The sequence below is a fragment of the Scyliorhinus canicula genome, chromosome 20 (genome assembly GCF_902713615.1).
Source record: "Scyliorhinus canicula chromosome 20, sScyCan1.1, whole genome shotgun sequence".
NCBI classification, from domain to species: domain Eukaryota; kingdom Metazoa; phylum Chordata; class Chondrichthyes; order Carcharhiniformes; family Scyliorhinidae; genus Scyliorhinus; species Scyliorhinus canicula.
In genome coordinates this window covers 21,913,548-21,934,689 of record NC_052165.1, presented here as the reverse complement: position 1 = coordinate 21,934,689, position 21,142 = coordinate 21,913,548, and positions in this window count along the sequence as shown.

Here is a 21,142-nt window from a genome sequence, read left to right as displayed (position 1 = left end):
ATTCAGATCAATCCCATCATCATAAGGTTCTTGCTCTGGGAACTGGTAATTTTGGTCCGTCTCTGAGAAATCTTGATCTTCTGCCGAAACGACAAACATTTTCATTCTATAGAACAACCACAACCAACAAGCTGGTGCTCTGAAAGCTTTGCTGAACTCAAGGTTTGACTTTGTTCACTTAAGTTTGTACATATGCGTCGTATTTCTGGTGATGATGTTAGTTTCTGAGTATCAGACCAGTGACTGCTCTTCATTCTCGTGACACATTTGGTCTCGGCAACATCTTCAGGGCAGACTCCTTCTTCTTCCATTATCACACCAGTCATTCACGAACAACAAATTCCCTCACTGCAGCACACTTATTCGATGAGTTAGAAAACTTTACAAATATGAGCTTGAAACCAGCTTCAGACTTCATTCTTTTTGCCAGAGGACCCATTTCTGTTCCTCTGAAGCCATGTGTGGTCTGCTTAATGTGGGAATGTCCTAAACTCCGGCTCATCTACTTGGCAATGTGGCCCACATCGCCTGCCTGATCCCCTGTGCTGACTATGAGGTGAGTATAATTCTAAACATGTATTTCTAAGGTGAAAAATTGAGGGGGACCTCTAATGGGGGTACAGTCTTAAACATGCTTTTAGTAGCTTTAAAATGGCGAGGGGGGGGGGGCAGGTGCGGGGGCTGTGGACTTGTACATCGAGTATCGTCTTATCATGAATATTGGTGCAAACACAGTCGAGTCCTCTTCTATTCCAGATCGACTTAATTACTGAGATCTATGATGAATCTTTCTTTAACCTCTTCTGTTCTGAGGAAAATGAATCACCCCATAACACAGTTCCCTCATTCCTGGTATCTTCCAGGTAAATCTCTTCTGTACTCACTCCAAAGTGCAGTAAACTGTTTTGTTTGAACCCAATTGGCTGTGGTACTCCATTTAGGTTGATTGACAATAAAAGTTTGGGACTATCCGGCCCACTGTTACCTAACTACAGCCTGCTGTGTCCCCCCCACCCCCCCATCATTTTGATTTTAGTTTGTCATTCTGTTACATTTTGCCTCATAATGCCTGCTCTTGATTCTCATTCATATACTTCATCATCGTGTTTCTGACAAAACTATATTGGTTTACACATCGTGGGTTAGAATTTATTCACTGGTTTGGCAAATCCTCATTATGTTTTTGATATGCTTTAACTAAATTACTTCATCCGGTCTCATGTTTGTTGTGATTGTAGCTTGTGGGGAAACACACCTCAAACCTGGCATCATCTTCAAATTTATACAAGTGAGAACTAGTCTTGTTTTCTTTCTTCAGCCACCGCCCTTTTTAATACTATTGCTGCGCTGTTTCCCATTCATACTGACAGGTGCCCCTCTTAAATATATTATTCCCTCAAACTCGTAATATCTCAGAAGGCTCTGTTGCAACAAGACAATGATATTGGTTGGTTCACCTACCACCGCTTTGAAAACCGCAAACGTCTAACGCCACTTAGTAATCAAAAAATCAGAGCTGATTTTCCAAAACATGCTGGTAAACTTGTTGGGATAAATTCTGCGTCTTGATATGCGCCGTAAAATTCAGATTCTCCAAGTTTAAATTGTCTGAAAAGCATGGATACTACATGACAACACAGCCTGACCTGCTGAATCCAATTGTTCTACCTGGGTTTAGCTTCCAGGCTTCCTGAAGCCCATAAAATTCAATTATCCATTGTTAAATTTTAAACCGTGAAAAGCAATGAAACAGACAGGCTCATAATGTTTCAACTCTGTCCGGAATTCTTGGAGTAGGTTAGTTGTCCACCCTTCCCCCTGCCAAGCACCAAGTCGGCAAATCAGAAGCAGGTAGGGGACAGGATCAGATTTTATAGACTTTAACCCCTCACTCCACCCAAACCCATCCATCTTTGAGGTCTAAATTCCCGGCACTGTTTACAGTGGGAATGGGAAGGGAGCAATGGAGAATAAATCCCGGGAATGCCAAGGTCCTGCCAAACATCAAAATTTCCATTTCTCACCCAGTAGCCGCCATGTTGATACACGAGCCAGTGGCCAGGCCACAAAGCAGGGAGCAGAAGGCTATAGCCGTGGATCGTACAGGATGCTCCCAGCAATTAGAAAAGAATGGGGGGGGTAAGTGGATTGGCGTGGGTGGGGACTGGAATGCGTGGAGGGGGCATGAGGCATTGAACACAATCAGTTAAAAGTTTATTTGAGGGGCTGGGGCCATACCTCTACTCCTGGCTGACAAGTAGTGCTGTATAAAGAAAAAGCAACTTACCTGTTTGATCCCGCTGCTCCCAGCTCCAATTAGCTTCGAAGGTTCCCAAATCTTGGGAAACCCAGCCTCCTGGCATTAAATCTCAACCAAGCTCCCCAACCGCACTCTGGACGACTTGATTTAACGCAGAGACCCACCTCCCAAAAGTGGGGCACAAACAACCCAGCAACACGCATCCATAAAAATGCCATTCTTTTAAACTTTTAACCGCACCTCGACAGTCTGCCATTCATTATGGGAGGGGTTAATCCCAACTCTGTAATTTTGGAGTCCGCAAAAGAATTGATGTGACCATCAATTCACTAGACACACGATTGGAAGTAAACTGTGGCTTTAATAGTCTTACAATTAAGCCAGCCTGCGACCAGAGGAACTGAGAGCAGGCTTACGGCTGCAGCACTTTATACTTCCGGTTAGTTGGAGGAGCCATGGGCGGAGCCATGGGCGGAGCCAAGGGTGGAGCCCAGTACAAACTCCTCATCTCCCCCTATGGGCAGAACCGCGCAATGGCTCACAGACAGAGCCCACAAGGACACAATACAACGCAATGCAATACAGTGTGAATTACAATGCAGTATAATTCACCACAAAAGGATAAAGGTTCATGGACATAATGTTGATGCATTATGGGCTCAAGCAATGACTGTAATGACTTTTATCCACATTATTTCTTCAAAATGTGTAATGTGAGTCTGTTCAATCTTAGATCTGATGCGTGCTCTTCGGCTTTGGGAAGACTTTTGTTTGGATGGAGTTATAGCTTGGAATGTTCTCATGCTACATAGGTTGGATCTAACACAACTGTTTTATTCTACTCAATTAATGGACCTGCCAAAAAGAGTTTTTATAACCTTAGTGGACCATTAACTGAGTTGTCATTTCTTTTTTTAAATTGCCACACATAGCCAATTTCTACATTTGTCCTTATTCCAAAAATGTGCTTGTAACCAGATTATTCATTTAATGCAGCAACGGGTAATGCCAAGTCTAACATAGGCGTAGTTTACAAACAATGATGTTATCTCACTTAAGCACACAGATCTCCAAAGTTTGTTTGCTCCCACTGAAATTTCCCACACAATAAACATTTAACTTACCTTGTTCTACGATGTTCATCAGTGCAAGTGTTGGCACCCAGAATTCACAGATTCACAGAACTGTTACAGTACAGAAAGAGGCCATTCGGCCCCATCATGTCTGTTCTGGCCCCCTCCAAATGAGCATTAAGCAGTTCTCCTGCCTTTTCCTCATGCCCGTGCATATTGTTCCTGTTCAAATAATCATCTAATGCCCTCTTGAATCCCAGACCTGAACCAGTCATTGTGTGAAAATGTTTTTTTCTAACATCACATTTGCTTCTTTTGCAAATTGCTTTCAATCTGTGTACTTTCATTCGCGATTCTTTTACGCACATAAATAGTTTTTCCCTGATACTCTGCCCAGCCCCCTCGTAACTTTGAACATTTCTATCAAATCTCTTCTTGTCCTCTTCTCATCATAAAGAACTGTCCCAAACTCTCCAATCTATCCTCATAATCCTCATCCCTGGAACTATTCCTGTAAACCTCTTCTGCATTCTCTCCGATGCGTTTGCATCCTTCCTGTAGTCTAACGCTCAGAACTATTTGCAACATTCCAGCTAAGGTCTAACTAGTGTTGTGGAAAGGTTCAACATAACCACTTTGCTCTTGTACTCTACGCCCCTATTGATAAAGCCCAGGATATTTTATGCTTTATCAGACTCCCATTCAGATTTCAACAATATTGGGGAGGCAGCACTGTGGCGCTGCGAGTGGCTCTGCTGTCTCAGGGAGCTGAGGTCCCAGGTTCAATCCCGGTTCTGGGTCACTGTCTGTGTGGAGTTTCCACATTCTCCCCGTATTTGCGTGGGCTTCACCTCCACAATCCAAATATATGCAGGCTAAGTGGATTGGCCACACTAAATTGCCCCTTAATTGGAAAAAATGAACTGGGTAATCTAAATTTATTTTAAAAAAAACAATATTGGGGCGGAATCTTATCAGAATTCGGCAAAGTGCCAGGATCAGCCAGAAAACTGGGATTGAACTCTCCAGTTGCACAGACCAATTTTCTCACGGAATCTTGAGCCTCTTTGCCAAAAGGAAATGAGTGGCTGTGGTTTACGCCACTCGGGTAGGGCTCCGAAGAGAGCAGGGCACCATCTTTAAAGGACGCCCATTTCAGTGCAGCCTAATGGCACGCAGATTCCATCATGGATTTATTCGGGGCTCTCCCCCCCTCCCACGACGATATCCACCCATACTCCACCCCCAGTGTCCTGTCTCTCCCCCCCCACCATCCTCCCCCCCACACCTATCTACCACACATCAACGCATCCTTGCCATGGGGCTCCCACTGAGGTCTAGGTTGGCACTGCCAGGTTGGCACTGTGGGGGAAATGCGGGCTGAAGATCGTCCCCCATGAGTTGAAACGAAACTACGGCCTCCAGCACACTGACGGCTTTTTAACAAATGGATTTCTGTTTCAAAAAATAATTCAACTGTCTGCATTAAAGGTTCCTTCCTTTCCTCCTCTTTTGACAACCTCGCCATGTAAGCAGACATTTGGTTTAAGAATTCCACTAACCTGGTGATCAGTCATAACAGTGTCAGCAATGGCTGAAAATGTTGTGATGGAGTGTCGCTATTGGCTGTGTCACTGTACCACGCCCGTGATTTTTCAAATGGTTAAATAATAACCGTGGAATCATATTTGAGCAATGGTTGGTACATTAACGGAGAAAAAAGTACCAAGAAAAAGGCACATTATGTTTTTTAAAATTATTTCAGCTATGGATTTCTAAAGTGCAAAGATAATTCTGATTCCATTTTGGGCATAATTCTCATATAGTAGATTGAGCTAATTATAATTGGCAGCTAACATATAAAGTACTCATTGTAGCTGACTGCCAAAGCAGAATGGTCAAGCTATTCAAATAGGAAATAATTGTTTCATAATTGCAAATGTTAAGATTCATGGGGGATAGAAAATTGTAGATTACACACCCAAGGCTGCAAATACAAGCTACAAACTTACTACCCCTATATCGCCTGCTCTTTTTACAGAGAAATAGTCTTCAGTTGATGTAAACTGCAAGACAAGTTACAGTGATAGGCATATTCTCAAACTGCTACCCATCCTGGATGGCAGGTAGTGACCCAACATGATGGGCTGGATTATCCGGTTCTCCAGCTCGGCGGATGGTAAGATTCGCTGTTCCTGCCGCGTGTCAATTGGATTTCCCATTGAAGCCGCCCCACGCCATTGGGGAGCCTACAGGCAGTGGTGCATTGCCGGAGGGAAAAAAGGCCGGAGTATTCCTAAAGTTGTGTGGCAAGAATTTGGCTTGCGAAGCCTTTTGGAAAATGCCAGTGTGCCAAAATGTTTCAAGTACAGTCCACAGTTGGAGTGCATGTCTTGCTGAAGTATAGATAAAATGGAAATTCACTGGAAACCACTGCAAGATTGTGCAAGGGCCTAGCATGGAGGAGTACTAAATATTGAATGGGTTTGCAAGGAATGTTTTCACAACACTGGACTGGTAACTGATACTTTCGAGTCAACTCATTTCGCCCGGCTTTTTAAATTATGCCTTCTTCCCTCACACCCATCCTCACATCCTAATGGTACTGTAGTTGATGTTAAGTTGGAGCAATGTGCTCTGGTGCAGAGGGTGCCTGGAGATCCAAACTTGGCAACTCACTTTACATCCACCACAAAGAATCTTCCGGTTATCAGACTGGGGGTTCGGGTGCTCCATCTTCACACTGCTCCTCGCCCACGGACTCCGTTTTGAGTTCTCTATTTGGGTTTGCCTTCTCTTGATTTTATATCTTTATTCCTTCCCTCGTGCACACACTTTGAAAAGGCTGAGAGATTTCCGCTTTTCGACAAGTCCTGAGAACCTTAATTCGCCCGACTCTCACTGTGGTCACTTATCTTTTAGCCCTGGCTCTTCCTTTCTGTCAGTCTATGCATGTGTGCTTGCGTTTTTTCCCTTTCACTAGCGTGCCTGTGTCGATGGACATTCAAAATAGTTCAGACATAACGCTGATCGAACCTAACAGCTGCCAAGTGATGAGCTGGTCTTGCTAAAGCCACATCTGTGACTCCATAAAAAGAGCTTATTTTAAACAGCCGTCCTGATGTTTAATTGAGGAAACAATGAGAAGGAACAAGAGAGATCCTTGTGTGTTAAAAATAAATCAAAGCATAATTCAGACTACCCAGGTGGAAGACAAGAATTCCAGTTTCAGAGTGAAAAGCTTAAAGGCTTTCAGTCATGCACAGATTACACGACTATTTATGTAGCTGTGCTTTGTGAAGGAAGCATATTTGTTGATACATCAACTTAAGTGGGTAAAGAAAAAAATGTAACCATTGACAAAATTCACTAGCTCTGAACAGATGTTTTACAAACCTCTTTCTAAGTCCTTTAAGTCGAGATAATTCGCTCCAACTCTGATAGCCCCCTTTGTGAAATCATACACCCTGGCTCGGCATTATAATAATAATAATCGCTTATTGTCACAAGAAGGCTTCAATGAAGTTACTGTGAAAAAACCCTAGTCGCCACGTTCCGGCGCCTGTTCGGGGAGGTCGGTACAGGAATTGAACCCGCGCTGCTGGCCTTGTTCTGCATTACAAGCCAGCTGTTTAGCCCACTGTGCTAAACCAGCAAGGTGATGGGAAATCTGCAAGTAATTATGTATCTATACCTGTCCATCATATTTCAAGTTTCCCACCTCCTGAATAAATATCAGTCGGCATGGGCCGCCTATGAGTCAGGCGTTTATGGGTTGCCCTCCAGAGTCTTGGGCATGTAATCTAGTCTGGCCATCCTGCACAGTCCTGAGGGAGTGCCTTTCAGATTAAAACGGGAAGCGAAGCCTCATCTTCCCTCATAGGTGGATGAGAAAGATCCCACAGCAATTTTTGGCGAGGAGTTCTCCATGGATTCCTGGCCAATAATTGTCTCTCAGCCAACACCAGACAATGGATTCTCAAGTCAGTGACCAGACTTCAAAAGAATTTATCTAGTTCTTTAAGATAACATGGCTGGCAGAAGATGCCTACACAATGCCTAGGCCTGCCCCTGAGTTCAGGATGAAGGCCGCCAGTGGCCCTGGACACTAGAAGACCAGAGCAGCATGTTTGTGTGTGGGTGTGTGAGGGGAGGGTGGGGGGAGAGATTGACAGACGGATCTTTCAAATTGAGTGTCATTGAGCAGGTCCGTGTTCCAGCCTCACAGTGCTCCTGGCGATCCATCTTCTTTCTGAGGAGGTCCATCTTCTTTCTCCAATGGTGGGTTAGTGATGTTGGGTGTCTTTTCAATGTGCTCTGAGATTAATATGCTCATGTCTGCTATTCGATTTGATTCTGGCAACCATCTGACTAATGCAGTGAACATGAGATGATTCAGCAGCACCTGATCTAGTACCATGACCACTCTGGGAAATCTACCAGACATTCCAGGGGCCGTATTTTCACCACTGAGATGGGAACAGGGAACCGGGTCTGTTGCTGTGTGAAAAAACTCTCCTCTGAGGAAACTGAGTGGTTTGTTTTATGGTGGGGTGAGCCAATAATTGATATGGAAATGATGCGATCCCTGGCCAATGACGCTGCTGGGGGCAGCGATGAGACGTTTTTCAGACACGTATGGCAATTATCACTGAGGCTGCTGGTTGTCCTGTGGGAGAGAGTTTGGGAAAAAGCCTGCCACGCACCACAGTGAAATGAGCTATGCTTGAGGGAGAGGAGGCAGGGCCCCTACCCAGAGGGTAGCAGGAGAATGCCACTCGTCAAATACAGGTGGCACCATGGACTGCTGCAGAATGTAAACTTGCAATCCATGCAAGTTCTTGTTTTCACTCGGACTTTGGAAAGAGGGAATGGGATTAAATGTTTCTCTGTGTGTAGAGAGCTTTATCTTGACCTCTTCTGTGAAGCAAAAGCATGTCACACGTTGGTTTCCGCTGAAGTTTTGCACAGAGAATTTTCCGCTAACAACCTCGATGGTCTTGGCTGTTGTAATAAGCCTTTTTTAACATAAATTTAGAGTACCCAATTCATTTTTTCCAATTAAGGGACAATTTAGTGTGGCCAATCCACTTGGTCTGCACATCTTTGGTGAAACCCACGCAAACACGGGGAGAATGTGCAAACTCCACACGGACAGTGCACGGAATGAGCCGGGATCGAACCTGGGACCTCGGCGCCATGAGGCAGCAGTGCTATACCTTTAAGGGATGGAAGCATGACATCACAAGATGAGAATGTGTCATGTGATCCAGCCTCATTTCACTTTAGCCCGTGGACAAGGCTCTGCTTTCTTAAAGCTTTCTATCCGTGTATATATATCATCATGTGGCTAGTTTAAAAAAATGTAACCCATAGCATGGTGACACAATGCCTTATTAGTGACTGGTGCTTTTATCATCATAAAAATACAACATGATGTTGAGTGGGGGTCAAACAGTTTGGCAGCCAGGTTAAGTGCAAGTCCGACATGGTAAACAGCCTTAGAATGTGCAACATGTCATGAGACGACTCTTGAACATTTGGCCGGACCACAAAAAGCTTACAGCATCAGTCAGTGTTAAGTCACAGCCTGGTTACAGCTCTGGATAGCTTTGGAGACACAATGCCGGAACAGCGCTCAAATAAAGAGCTGGAGAGCAGACAGATCCCTCATGGTGATGTTTGCAGAGTCTGTCAATTCCACGAGTGGGACAGCACGTTGGGTGGACCAACACCAGGTTAACTCAGTCGGTAAAGGTGAATAACTAAGGGTGTGGTCGGGATCGATAGCAAATGAGGGAGAGTAGAACAAAACAAAAAAAAACAAACAAAACCATCATTAAATCAGGCCAGAGAAGGTTGTGACTATAACAGCTGGAGTTGGGAATGGCTGAACAATACATTGAATAAAACACAGAGGAAAGTCAAAGGGATATTGTAAAAATGTCCATAAAATTTCCCATTTTAAATTGGGATGCAGTAGACCTATTATCTGAATTCAAAATGATCAAACAGTGTACATAGCTATGATTTCCTGATTCCGATATGCTTGTACCAGACAAGCAAGCCATAAAAGAATCACCGAGCAATTGAAAATGAAGGCATAAACAGGGTGAACACGTCGGGAATAACATCAGAGGAGCTAACGGATCCACAAAAGATGTGGGGCTGGATTCTCCATCGGCCGACGCCGGAATCGGGAAACACGATTGGGCGGAGAATTGAGGCGGGCGTTGGTTTCACGCCAAATTGCCGACGACGAGGTTCACCTCTGCTTTTAAAAATCGTGAAATTGGCACCGTGGCTAATGAGGGAGAGAGAAAAGATAGGACGAGCAGAGGCATGACCATGGCCTGCCGGTTGACACTGGCCGGGCTGGCTGTGGGGGGGGGCCTACCAGGGTCAGGGGGAAGGGGGTTAGTGATGGGGAAACGGGTCATGAGTGCGGGTGACGCTCCCACGGGACTGGGGTGGTGCCCAGACATGGACCGCCATTGCCACAGCCGGCAAGGCAGCCAACTTGCTGCGCACCCCACTGACCACCCACCCTGGCCCTGGTTCTGCAGAGTGACACCGGCTATATGGGTGGCCCCACCCCACCAATCCCACACCACACCCTCCACCATACCATCAACGCCCGCAACCGGCCGCCACTATCCATCAAGACATCACACGGCCTACCCTGGACGACGCCCCCAGTGGCCCCTACAGGGGAGGGCACCGGACAGAGCCGCGGAGCGTACCGCTGGCGGAGTGTGGAGCAGCATAGGGTGCAGCAGCAGAGGGTGCAGCAGCGATGCATGCAGCAGCAGAGCATGCAGCAGCGATGCATGCAGCAGCAGAGGATGCAGCAGTGGAGTGTGCAGCAGCAGAGGGTGCAGCAGCAGAACAGGTGGTATCTGTTGAGGGGGGAGAGCCGGTCACCCAACAGGCTGAGGAGGACGAGGTGCGAGGGAGGCGCCTCATGAAGCCTCGCATGTACCGGCAGCGCCTGCCATTCGAGGACCTGCCGGACCGGGCATGCCGTTGAAGACTCCGGCTGAGTCGGAGGACAGTGCAAATTAATAATAATCCTTATTGTCACAGGTAGGCTTACATTAACAATGCAATGAGGTTACTGTGAAAATCCCCGAGTTGCCACATTCCGGCGCCTGTTCGGGTGCACTGAGGGAGAATTCAGAATGTCCAAATCACCTTTTTCACGAATTGTGGGAGGAAGCCGGAGCAGCCGGAGGAAACCCACCCAGACACGGAGGAGAACGTGCAGACTCCGGACAGACAGTGACCCAAGCCGGGAATCAAACCTGGGACTCTGGCACTGTGAAGCAACAGTGCTAACCACTCCCGTACCAGCCTCCCTGAACAGACGCCAGAATGGGATTGGAGGCTTTTCACAGTAATTTCATTTGAAGCCTACTTGTATCAATAAGCAATTTTCATTTTTCATTTCATTTCACTCTGCTACCGTGCCGCTACATATCTGCCAGTTGATGGCGAACCCCGAGGGAATGGGGGAGGACAACCGCTCCTGGTGGCCATCAAGGTGACTGTCAGCCTGAACTATGCCACGGGGTCTTTCCAGGCGCCAGGTTGGGACCTGTCCAGAATCACACAGAGATCACTGCACAGGTGCATCGGCGCTATCACAGAGCCTCCATATGCCCAGTCGGCTCAATACATCCATTTCAATGTGGACGTAGCCCACCAGGATGCCCAGGCAGTGGGGTTCGCCACCATCGACAGGATGCCCCAAGTGCAGGCGATGATCGATGGGATGCATGTTGTCCTACGAGTACCTGCAGATGACAAGCCGCTCGACACCAACTGAAAGGGGTTCTACTCGATGAACGTGCAGCTTATATGTGACCATCAGATGCGCATCATGCACGTCTACACCCAATACCATGCAGTGTGCCTTCATCCCGGCCTCTTCCTGGTGCACCCCCAGCGGAGGGTTGGCTCCAGGGTGACATCCATCTGGAGGCCAATGATGCCCATGCAGCGACCAGGGGTGTGATCAAGTGGTGCTTCGGCCTCCTGAAGGTGCAGTTCAGGCGCCTGGACTGCTCAGAAGGGGCCCACCAGTATGATGCTGAGAGGGTCGCCCACAATGTGGCTGCCTGTTGCGTCCTGCACAAGATCATGTAGCAGACGCGTGCTGAAGGAGGATGAACACCAGTCCTCCTCCGACGAGGAGGATGCTGGGGAGGGGGATAATGGGCAGGACATGGGGCCCAGACAGGCACAGGAGGGCGCACAACTTGTGCGACAGGCCCAACAGGCACCCCTTGCAACCCCCTCCGTGATACATACCTGCTGCACCTGGGCCCTGGGTTGGCAGTAACAACGGGTCTGGTCCATGGGACGGAGGCAACCCTTTCTGTGATGAGCTCTGGTGCTCCGCACCTTTTGACAATGACTGACTCCTGCCCACGGTAGCACTTCCCACCGTCGACCTGGGTGATCCTTGCATGCGAGCTAGCCATTCCATCACACGGTCCCATAGAATCCCTGGGATGGCGTGGGTGGGAACGGTGGGGGGGGGGGGGGGGGGGGGGGGGGTCACCAGGCTGTGAGCGCTGGCTGAACTGCGGTCCTTGAGCCAAGCCCATCCCAACATCTGCCAATTTCGCCACCCCGCGCCCGCTCAGACCAGCCCACCCCTCACACCCTTCTGACAGAGCACCGAAGCAGGTTGTAACATTGTGAAACAGGGTGTTTAATGTGACAACATATATGCAGATGTGTGCCCTAGCCCCTATCACTGAACTGTGCCCTGCACCCGTGCCAACTTAACTGTTGTCTAACTTTCTGGCCTTACGAGCCCTAATGCTACATCTAGCTGTATCCCCAGATGGTACAGCAGGAGTGGCAGCGGCCTACTGTGATTTTCCCTGCGATCTGGGTCCCAGTTAGTGGCCATCTTCTGAGGCGACCGGGCCTGGATGGGCCTGGCTGCTGCGTGGGTGTCCCAGGTGGTGTGTTGATGCTGTTTTCTGCCTGCTTACAACCAGATGCACCAGGGACAGGAGGGAGGGGGCGAGTCCGAGGTACTGCAGTGTTCCGGCACCTCCCCTGCGGCAGTCATCGGCATGGGCCCCATCACCTCCTCCTCCCTCGGGGTGTCTAATGGCCCCCCGGGCTACTCAATGGGGTGAGGGTGCAAGCGGAGCTATCCCCCGAGGCTCCCCCGCCTCCTGCTGCTGCCAGTCCTGGAGGCCCACTGCCATCTCGGCCATGGAGAACGAGAAGTGGACCATCTCCGTCTGGAACTGTGCCACATCACGCTGCGACTGTGCCACCACCTTGTGGGTCTGTGTCACAGCTGCCAGCGACTGCACCATCTCCCTCTGGTACTGTGCCATCTCCCTCTGCATCTGTGCCACGTCGGAATGTACCTGGGCAATGCCACCGACGCTCACAGCCATGGCACGAGGTGACTGAGCCAGGCTCAGGAGTACCGCTGCAATGTCCAGGTGGCTCTTGCACATGGCTGCCTGTGAGAGGTCAGCCCTGTCAGCCACCACCTTCACAGATTGCCCCAGGCCTTGGACATGCTGATCCATAGCCGAAACACTCGACCACAATGCCTCCACTGTGAACACCACCCATGTGCTATTGACCTGGGTGGCACGCATGACCGGTACCACCTCCTGCTCCTGCTCGCGTTTGGACTCCTCCATCTGCAGGTGCAGGATGCTCACCGACAGCCCCTCATGCAGTCCCTGGCTCTGCGAAAAAGGGGGAAATAGAAAAGGCACAGTGTTAGGCAGTCTAACGCATGCAGCTCAGGGTGTAGGTAGCTGTTGGCTTCAGTGGCCAGGGCACCCGGCCATGGCAGCTGGTATGGGCGCTGACGTGTGGTGCAGGGTGGAGGGTTCAGCCAACTTCTGGTGGGGGCTGGCAGTGTTATGGGTGTGTGGGACAGGGGTTGGTGCTAGGGGCACAGTGCTGCCTACTCACCCTGGCCATCCTGTGAAGGTTGTGCAGTTTTTTACAGCACTGCAGGCCATTCTGGAAGGTGATGCTGGTGGCGCTTACAGCTTCTGCCACCTGCGCCCAGGTAAGGTGAACGACGGCAGCTGGCAACCTCCTTCCCGGGCTGGAGTACAGTTTGGCCTGTCTCTCCTCCACGGCGTCCAGGAGGGTCTCAAGCTCAGCGTCGGTGAATCGTAGTGCCGCTCTACTTGCTGCCATCTTGTTGGCTGGGATGATGTGTGTGGGGACTGGAGTGTGTCGTTGCAGCTGCAGCTTGTCAGCCTCCTGAATGCCAATTGCGAATCTGGTGAATCAATTGTGTTCCACGTGGTGCCGGTGCTAGCCCCTTAACAGCCACTGAATCGGCACCAGTTTTGCTGTCGTGCTGTCGTGCAAGTCCACCAATTCCACCCCGACATCAACACTCAGGGCTCAATTCTCCATTTCAGTGTCCAAATGCTCAAATAGAGAATTCCCGGGCGTTTTATGACCCAAAAATCAGCACCGAACCCTCACCGGTCCCGGAATCGGTGAGGGGCCAGCAGCGGTGCCGGGTGAAACTCCTGGCTCCCGCACCGATTTTCTAGACTGTAGGGACTAAAGGCCCAGTGATCACTAGAAGAGGTATGTCATGTGATTCAGCCTCAGTTTCATAACCTAACACCCAAATTTCAAGAATGTTTCAACAAAACTGACAGTTCCAAGGGAGCTCCACTTGCAGGAGAATGCAAGCCCGTCAATTGATCTGGTACATTTTTCACAACACAAATGACAGCTGCTACAAGAATAAACAGCAAAGGTTTCAACACTCCAGAAACTATGGGAAATCCTAATTGAAAGATGGCCTGGTTCATTTCAGCCTTCCCACCAATGCGTGAGGCCATTTGGCTTCATGAAGATGAGCTAGGCATCTCCTAGGGAGTCAGTGTTAAAGGCAGGCAGAATATCGTGCCAGAATCTTTGTGACCTGAAATTCTTCAACAATGTCCTCGCTCACACATGGGCGTAGATTGGATGAGAAGATTCATAAGAGAAACAATGTATCAGACAACTATGAACAGATACAGTGGCACAGTAGTTAGCACTGCTGCCTCACAGCTCCAGGGACCCAGGTTTGATTCCCAGCTTGAGTCACTGTGCGGAGTCTGCACTTTCCTCCTGTGCGGAGTTCTCCCTGTGTCTGCATGGGTTTTTACCGGGTGCTCCGGTTTCTTCCCAAAAGTCCTGAAAGATGTGCTTGTTAGGTGAAATGGACATTCTGAATTCTCCCTCTGTGTACCCAAACAGGAACAGTAGTGTAGCGACGAGGGGATTTTCACGGTAACTTCATTGCAGTGTTAATGTAAGCCTACTTGTGACACTGATAAAGATTAAGATATATAGAAGTTGTCAAGAACTGTGAGGTATGTCAAGAACATATACAGGTCAGCACAAAGAACCACTGATTCAACATGAAGTTCCTCCCCATCCTTGGTCCAAAATCACATCCAACTTCTTTCATGTCCGTGGCACAGACTTCATTGTCACATTGACTATTTTGTCAGTATTCAACAATTGAACAATGTGCTAAGCACAACTGCCATGACACTCTATGTGCTATTTTTAGTTTATTTGGTGTGTCTCGTGTTACAGGCAGGAGAGAAATGCCAACTCATCTTCTTTCCTCTCACCAACTGTCATCAAGCAGAAGGTGTTTCGAATCATTTTGAAAGTAGGCTGTGGCATGTTTTCCCAAACCCGCAATTTGAGGGATCAAATTTACTAATAACTTGCATAAAACTCAGATTATGATTATGATTGGCAGCTTACCTGTGTGTGTGTGTGTGTGTGTGTGTGTGTGTTATCAAAAAGGAAGTTGTTACAACAATGGGCCATAACAGTGAAGAAACCTCGGAAATGAATATTAGTTTGTGCCATTATCAGAGTCCAGAGTCAGAGTCCAGAGGTGTTCTCTCACACAGGAGTTCTGCTAGCTGAAGACCAGGGTTTATAGAGTTCTCTTTACAATTCGTGCTGATACCACGAGGTGAAGCTGATACACAGAGACTCAGTCAGCTCTGCAGGTGATGGGAGGAAATCTTCCAAAAGAGACAGGATTTGAGGGACAGGCTATTGATCAGCCTGGAGTTCTGTTTCCTGGTGTTCACTGGTTGGATTTTAAACAGTAAACTGAGAGTTTCTCAGATCTCAAAGAAATGTAGAGATTTGCCTGTGGGAAGGCAATGCTTACCTTCATTGGATGTCGCATTGAGTATAAAAACTGGCAAGTCATGCTACAATTATATAGAACCTTGTTAAGGCCGCACTTGGAATATTGCGCACAATTCTGGTCGTCACACTACCAGAAGGATGTGGAGGAGGTTTACCAGGATGTTGCCTGGTCTGGAGGGTGTTAGCTATGCAGAGATACTGAATAAACGCAAACTGTTTTCATTAGAACGACAGAGATTAAGGGGTAACCTGATAGAGGTCTACAAGATTATGAGGGACATGGATAGAGTGGATGGGCAGGCACTCTTTCCCAGGGCGGATGGATCAGTCACCATAGGTTTAAGGTTCATGGGGAACGTTCAGAGGAGATGTGCAAGGCAGGCTTTTTACGCAGAGGGTGACGAGTGCCTGGAATGCGTTGCCAGGGGAGGTTGTGGAAGCAGATACATTAACAGCGTTCAAAAGGCATCTCCAGAAATACATGGATGGGTTGGATATAGAGCGATAAGGCATGAGGAAGTGCTGAGCATTTTGCCAAGGGTGGTATCATGACCAGCACAGACATGGAGGGCCAAAGGGCCTCTTTACCTGTGCTGTATTGTTCTTTGTTCTATTTCAAAACGGTATGTGTCCATCTTTCTCCACAATAATTTCAAAAGGGATGTTTATCTAATGTCTGGAACTGTCTTTGATTTCAGGACTGATAATGTCCCAGTCATTCACTTTTTAAAGAAGTACCATCCATATTGAGTACTTGTGTCAGGAAGCCATCGTCAGTGCAGATTCTCTGACTCCACTGGAGGGGAACATTTTAAAAGAAGCAAAAGGCATCCTCTCCTTGAAATGAACAGACCCACCTGTGTCTGGAGACAAGGGGCTGGATTCTCCGATTCTGCGTCTATATCTGCAGGATCCGTTTCTGAGGGGGTGGAGCATCGCTTGTGTTGGTGTGTGATCCTTCGTTCTCCTCAGCATTGCATTCAACTGTGCAAGGTTAAGACAGGGCGTTGGCTGAAGTGTGCAGCTGGAAAATGGCAGTGCTGGCATCCGATTGATATTGCATACTGATTGGTATCTGCTCGGCACGTTGCCGGCAGTCACTATGTACAAACAATGGAACTCCTGAAACAAAGTGGAATCCTGTGAATTGCCTGTCAGAAGGGTGGCCGCATCTTGAACCTTATTTTTGAGCATTAGTTCATCGAAACAACGGGTGCCACAGAGACCAATTAAGCATCTGCCTTTTTTATGGTCATTTGGTTTTCAATAAGACAGAGCAACAAAGTTTGGTTTTCATCCAAATCATATTGGTCCATAAGTACTTCAGACTGTTGTTATTCACCTTTTCAGGTCGTAAAATCACCAAATATTGGCAACAGAAGGAGCTTGAAAAGGAAAATAATGAACCCAGTGCCTGAAGCCAGAAACAGACTGGAGTGGAGGAGATGACTATTTCCGGCGAGCACAAAAACAAACCTGCCCAAAGCCATAACTAGACAAAACAATCTGTCTGGCCAACTTTCAGTGCATAATGTAATTTATGTTGTCACAACAGATCATTCATTAATACTTAGTAACTGATGACAGAAAGGCTTCTATTTTATAATCATGGTGATATTACACCTGAAGCAGAATGGGCTGAGTACCAATGTTAACAAATGCTTTTCCAAAGTCATTTGAAATTCAAATGTTGACTCTTATTCTTTCCTGTGAATGGTTCACCAGAAAATAAACTTAGAGATGAAAGTTTGGGGGACAGGAGGGGAAGGTTTTACTGACTTTAATTGAAAAAAAGAACCAAACAAAAATGTGGCATCAAATGTTTGCAGACGTATAAGCTGGGATTCTCTGAGCACGTGACAGGTCGGAGAATCGCCAAGGGCGCGGGAAATTCCCGCCAAGCCACTCCGACGCCGGGCCACTGATTCACCGGCGACTGGAGAATCGGCACCAATCACACCTGCGTGGCTGCCGCGCGCCGGTCGGGAGTCGCTGAAATAGGTCCCCGTGGCGATTCTCCGCGGGCAACGGGCCGAACTCCTGCCGAGTTCCACTGAGTCCCGCCGCCGTGGTTCAAACATGGTACCACCCGGCGGGAGCTCGGACCCGCAGCCGCTGTGGATGTCCTGGTGGTGGAGGGCCTCCATGGGGTCCAGGCCTGCGATCTGGAAGGGGTCTATCTTGCTCCGCGTGGGCCTGCTGTTAAGTCCCCGCCATGTTGCTCCGCGCTGTTGCGGAGATCAAGCAACCACGCGTATGCGTGGAGATGGCCGTTGCGTGCATGCGCGGACCCGCGCCAGCTGTGTAGAGCCGCCTTTCGGCCCCGGAGCAGCGCACAGCACTCCAGCGTCATGCTAGCCCCCTGAAAAACGGTGAATTTCTGGGCCAGGAGACCCGTTAACGCCGGCGTCCACCACTCCGTTATTTCCGCCGGCGTCAACACTTGGCTGAGAATCCCGGCCATAGTTGACTGGCTGTTGGAATTTATTGGAGAGCAAGAATTCAAACTCAATTCCACTCCCATTTTTGGACAGCTTGTCACGTCCCCAGCTAATAATCTGACAAACCAAATGTAGTTTTGGACCCTTTATCTTTTCTTTTGAAGAAAATTTATAGGCCTTGACCTTCATTCTTTAAGTTTCCTTATATCAGTCTTCAGCCAAAAGGCATTCAGGCAGCCTTGCAAACTAGGCCTCTGTTCGCTCTGCCCTGTAACTAACCACGGGGGAGGTGTGCAGAGTAGCCCAGGGTGAGCCACATGATACGGGCCCTGTAGTGAAGCAACTGGTCTTCACTTGGCATGTCTCACAAGTGGCTCACCTCGAGATTTAGAATTTCCCACCTGTGTAACTCCACATCACACCATTCCTGGCAGGTTGCACAGAAATCAAATGTGCATCATTATCATGCCATACAACGGGGTTATTTACTAACTGAATGAGTTAGTACTGTAGGGATTCTATGATTCTAAATACTTAACATCAAAGTTAAAGTTGTTGCTCTACATCTTCATCAGACAGTCGAAAGAAGAAAATATCTTATCATCCAGCAGAGGGCACCCTAATAGGACTGTTGCGAGCCACATTTCCAAGTCCCACTGTGTCTTCACTTGGAACAACTATAACTTGGCAATTATAAATCAAATAGTTGTGACTTATTTTCCTACTTGGAGTCTGTGGGATCCAATAGAGCTTTCTGCTAAAGTTGCGTGGCAAAAAACCCTAACAACTGAGTCATTAACAATGTTCAACCACCCTAAGGTCAGGAAGGACAACTGGCTGGTCAATAGTTTCATGGGAATTGTTTCAAGTGACCAGGAGGTGGGTCTGATGGACATGTTAAGCTCTGAGTCGGCTTTGGAGTAGATGAAAGAGAAACTAGGGCCTGGATTATCCGGCTCCGTTGTGGTGGGTCAAAGGTTCATTGACTTTCATTGGGACGGGACAATCCCAGAGGTAGGGGGAGCCAGAAAATCCCACCCTCAGGATATATGCGGGATCCGGACAAGGACAGGGGTAGAATGTTGGAGGTTTGGTTTGCTGGCAAAGGTGTGTGACAGAGGCAGATGGATGGGTGATCTCAACCTTAACAACAAATAATTATTTTCCACTTGCCAGCCTTTCCTCCTGTTATTGGAGGTAAGGAAGAAACTTTGCTTAAATCACTCACTTTAGTCTCTGTTACAGCAATCCCTTCAGCCTACTCTGCAAAAGTGACATCTAAAGCAGCAATACAATGTAGACAAGACCATGGTCCACACAAGTAGAGAAGAGCACAGAATTTCACCGATTCAGACCAGTCTCTTTTGGAGTAAATAGATGGCTTTTTAAGTGTGACTGGGGAGGGGGTTGCCATGTGGCGTCACAGCACCAGGGTCCCAGGTTTGATTCCCTACTGGGCCACTGTTTGTGCGGAGTCTGCACGTTATCCCCGTGTCTGCGTGGGTTTTCTCCGGGTGCTCCGGTTTCCTCCCACAGTCCAAAGACGTACAGGTTAGTGGATTGGCCATGATAAATTGCCCTTAGTGACCAAAAAGGTTAGGAGAGGTTATTGGGTTACGGGGATAGGGTGGAAGTGAGGGCTTAAGTGGGTCGGTGCAGACTCAATGGGCCGAATGGCCTCCTTCTGCACTGTGTGTTCTATGTTCATTTTTTTTTTAATTAAAAAAAAAAAAAATTTTTTTAGAGTTCCCAATTCATTGTTTCCAATCAAGGGGCATTTAGCGTGGCCAATCCACCTACCCTGACATCTTTGGGTTGTGGGGGGGGCGAAACCCACACAAACACAGGAAGAATGTGCAAACTCCATGTGGACAGTGATCCAGAGCCAGGATTGAACCTGGGACCTCGGTGCCGTGAGACTGCAGTGCTACCACTGTGCCACCGTGCTGCCCTATGTTCTATGTTCATAAAATTGGTTGTGGTGGCAGGGATTGAACTGAGGAATTTCAAATCTCCCCACAAAGATCTCACACAAAATGCCTCTTCTGCACATGTGCATTGTTTAATTACATGTGCAAACACATTTACAAGTGTTCAATGCAATTTTAAATACTTTAAACCAGGACTTTGTCTTCCCCCTTGCTGGGTGTGAAAGGTCCCACAGTATAATTCAAAAAAGTACATAGGATTCCCCTGATGTCCTGGACAACATTTGTCCCTCTACCAACATCTCCAAACCAGATGATCTGGTCATTAAATTTATTGCTGTTTGTGGGACCATTCTGTGCACAGATTGACTCCTGCGTTTCTTGCATTTCAACCATGACTACAACTTGCAAAACATACTTCATTGTTTGCAAAGTGCTTTGGGACTTTCAGTCCACGAAAGGCTCTATAGAAATGCTCGTTCTTCCTTGCTTAAATTACACGATTTATGGCTTCCACAAGTTATGAAATGTTGGTAAACCACATTTCCCTGCACCACAAGCATCTGGGGTTGGATCCTCCATCAGCGAGATCCTCTGTTTCTCCGGCAGCGCACTCACGCCCATGGATTTCCCAACGGCGTGGGGTTGCCCTCAATGGGAAACCCCATTGACCGACTGCCGGGTCAGAAGATCCTGCTGCCGGCGAGGTCACGCCGCACAGGAAAAAGGATACGGCGGGACGGACAATCCTGCCCCTGATTTATGTACAAGAATAACTGTATAGTGTGATTATGTTAAAGTACGGCTTTAATTTGGTACGTCTTATTGAAATTTTGAGAAGGTGTTTTGCTGGAAAATTAAATGTGACTCTTTTTACATCCGAAACTAATGTGCATTTTTGATTATCTTTAAAGTTATGAGATGTTTAAATTACCTTGAAAAGCACAAATGTTTTGGGCTGAAGCCTTATAACGATCATTGGTTTGTCAGTCATCAGTTGCATTAAATAAAATGAATGCTCATTGCCATTTCATGCCTTCTTCAGACAAGTACATTTTTCTGAGGTCACGGAACGTGTGATTACGGTGACGATTTGCAAGGAAATAGTATTGGTCGTCTGCATCAGCTCCATAATCCCATATCTTTAATTCAGTGGAAGTTGAAAAACTATGGCCTGAGAAGGATCTTTATTGTTTTTCCATAACCCCCATTCTGCTTTCCCAGCTCTGCTTTCTGTTCAGGTAGATGAAA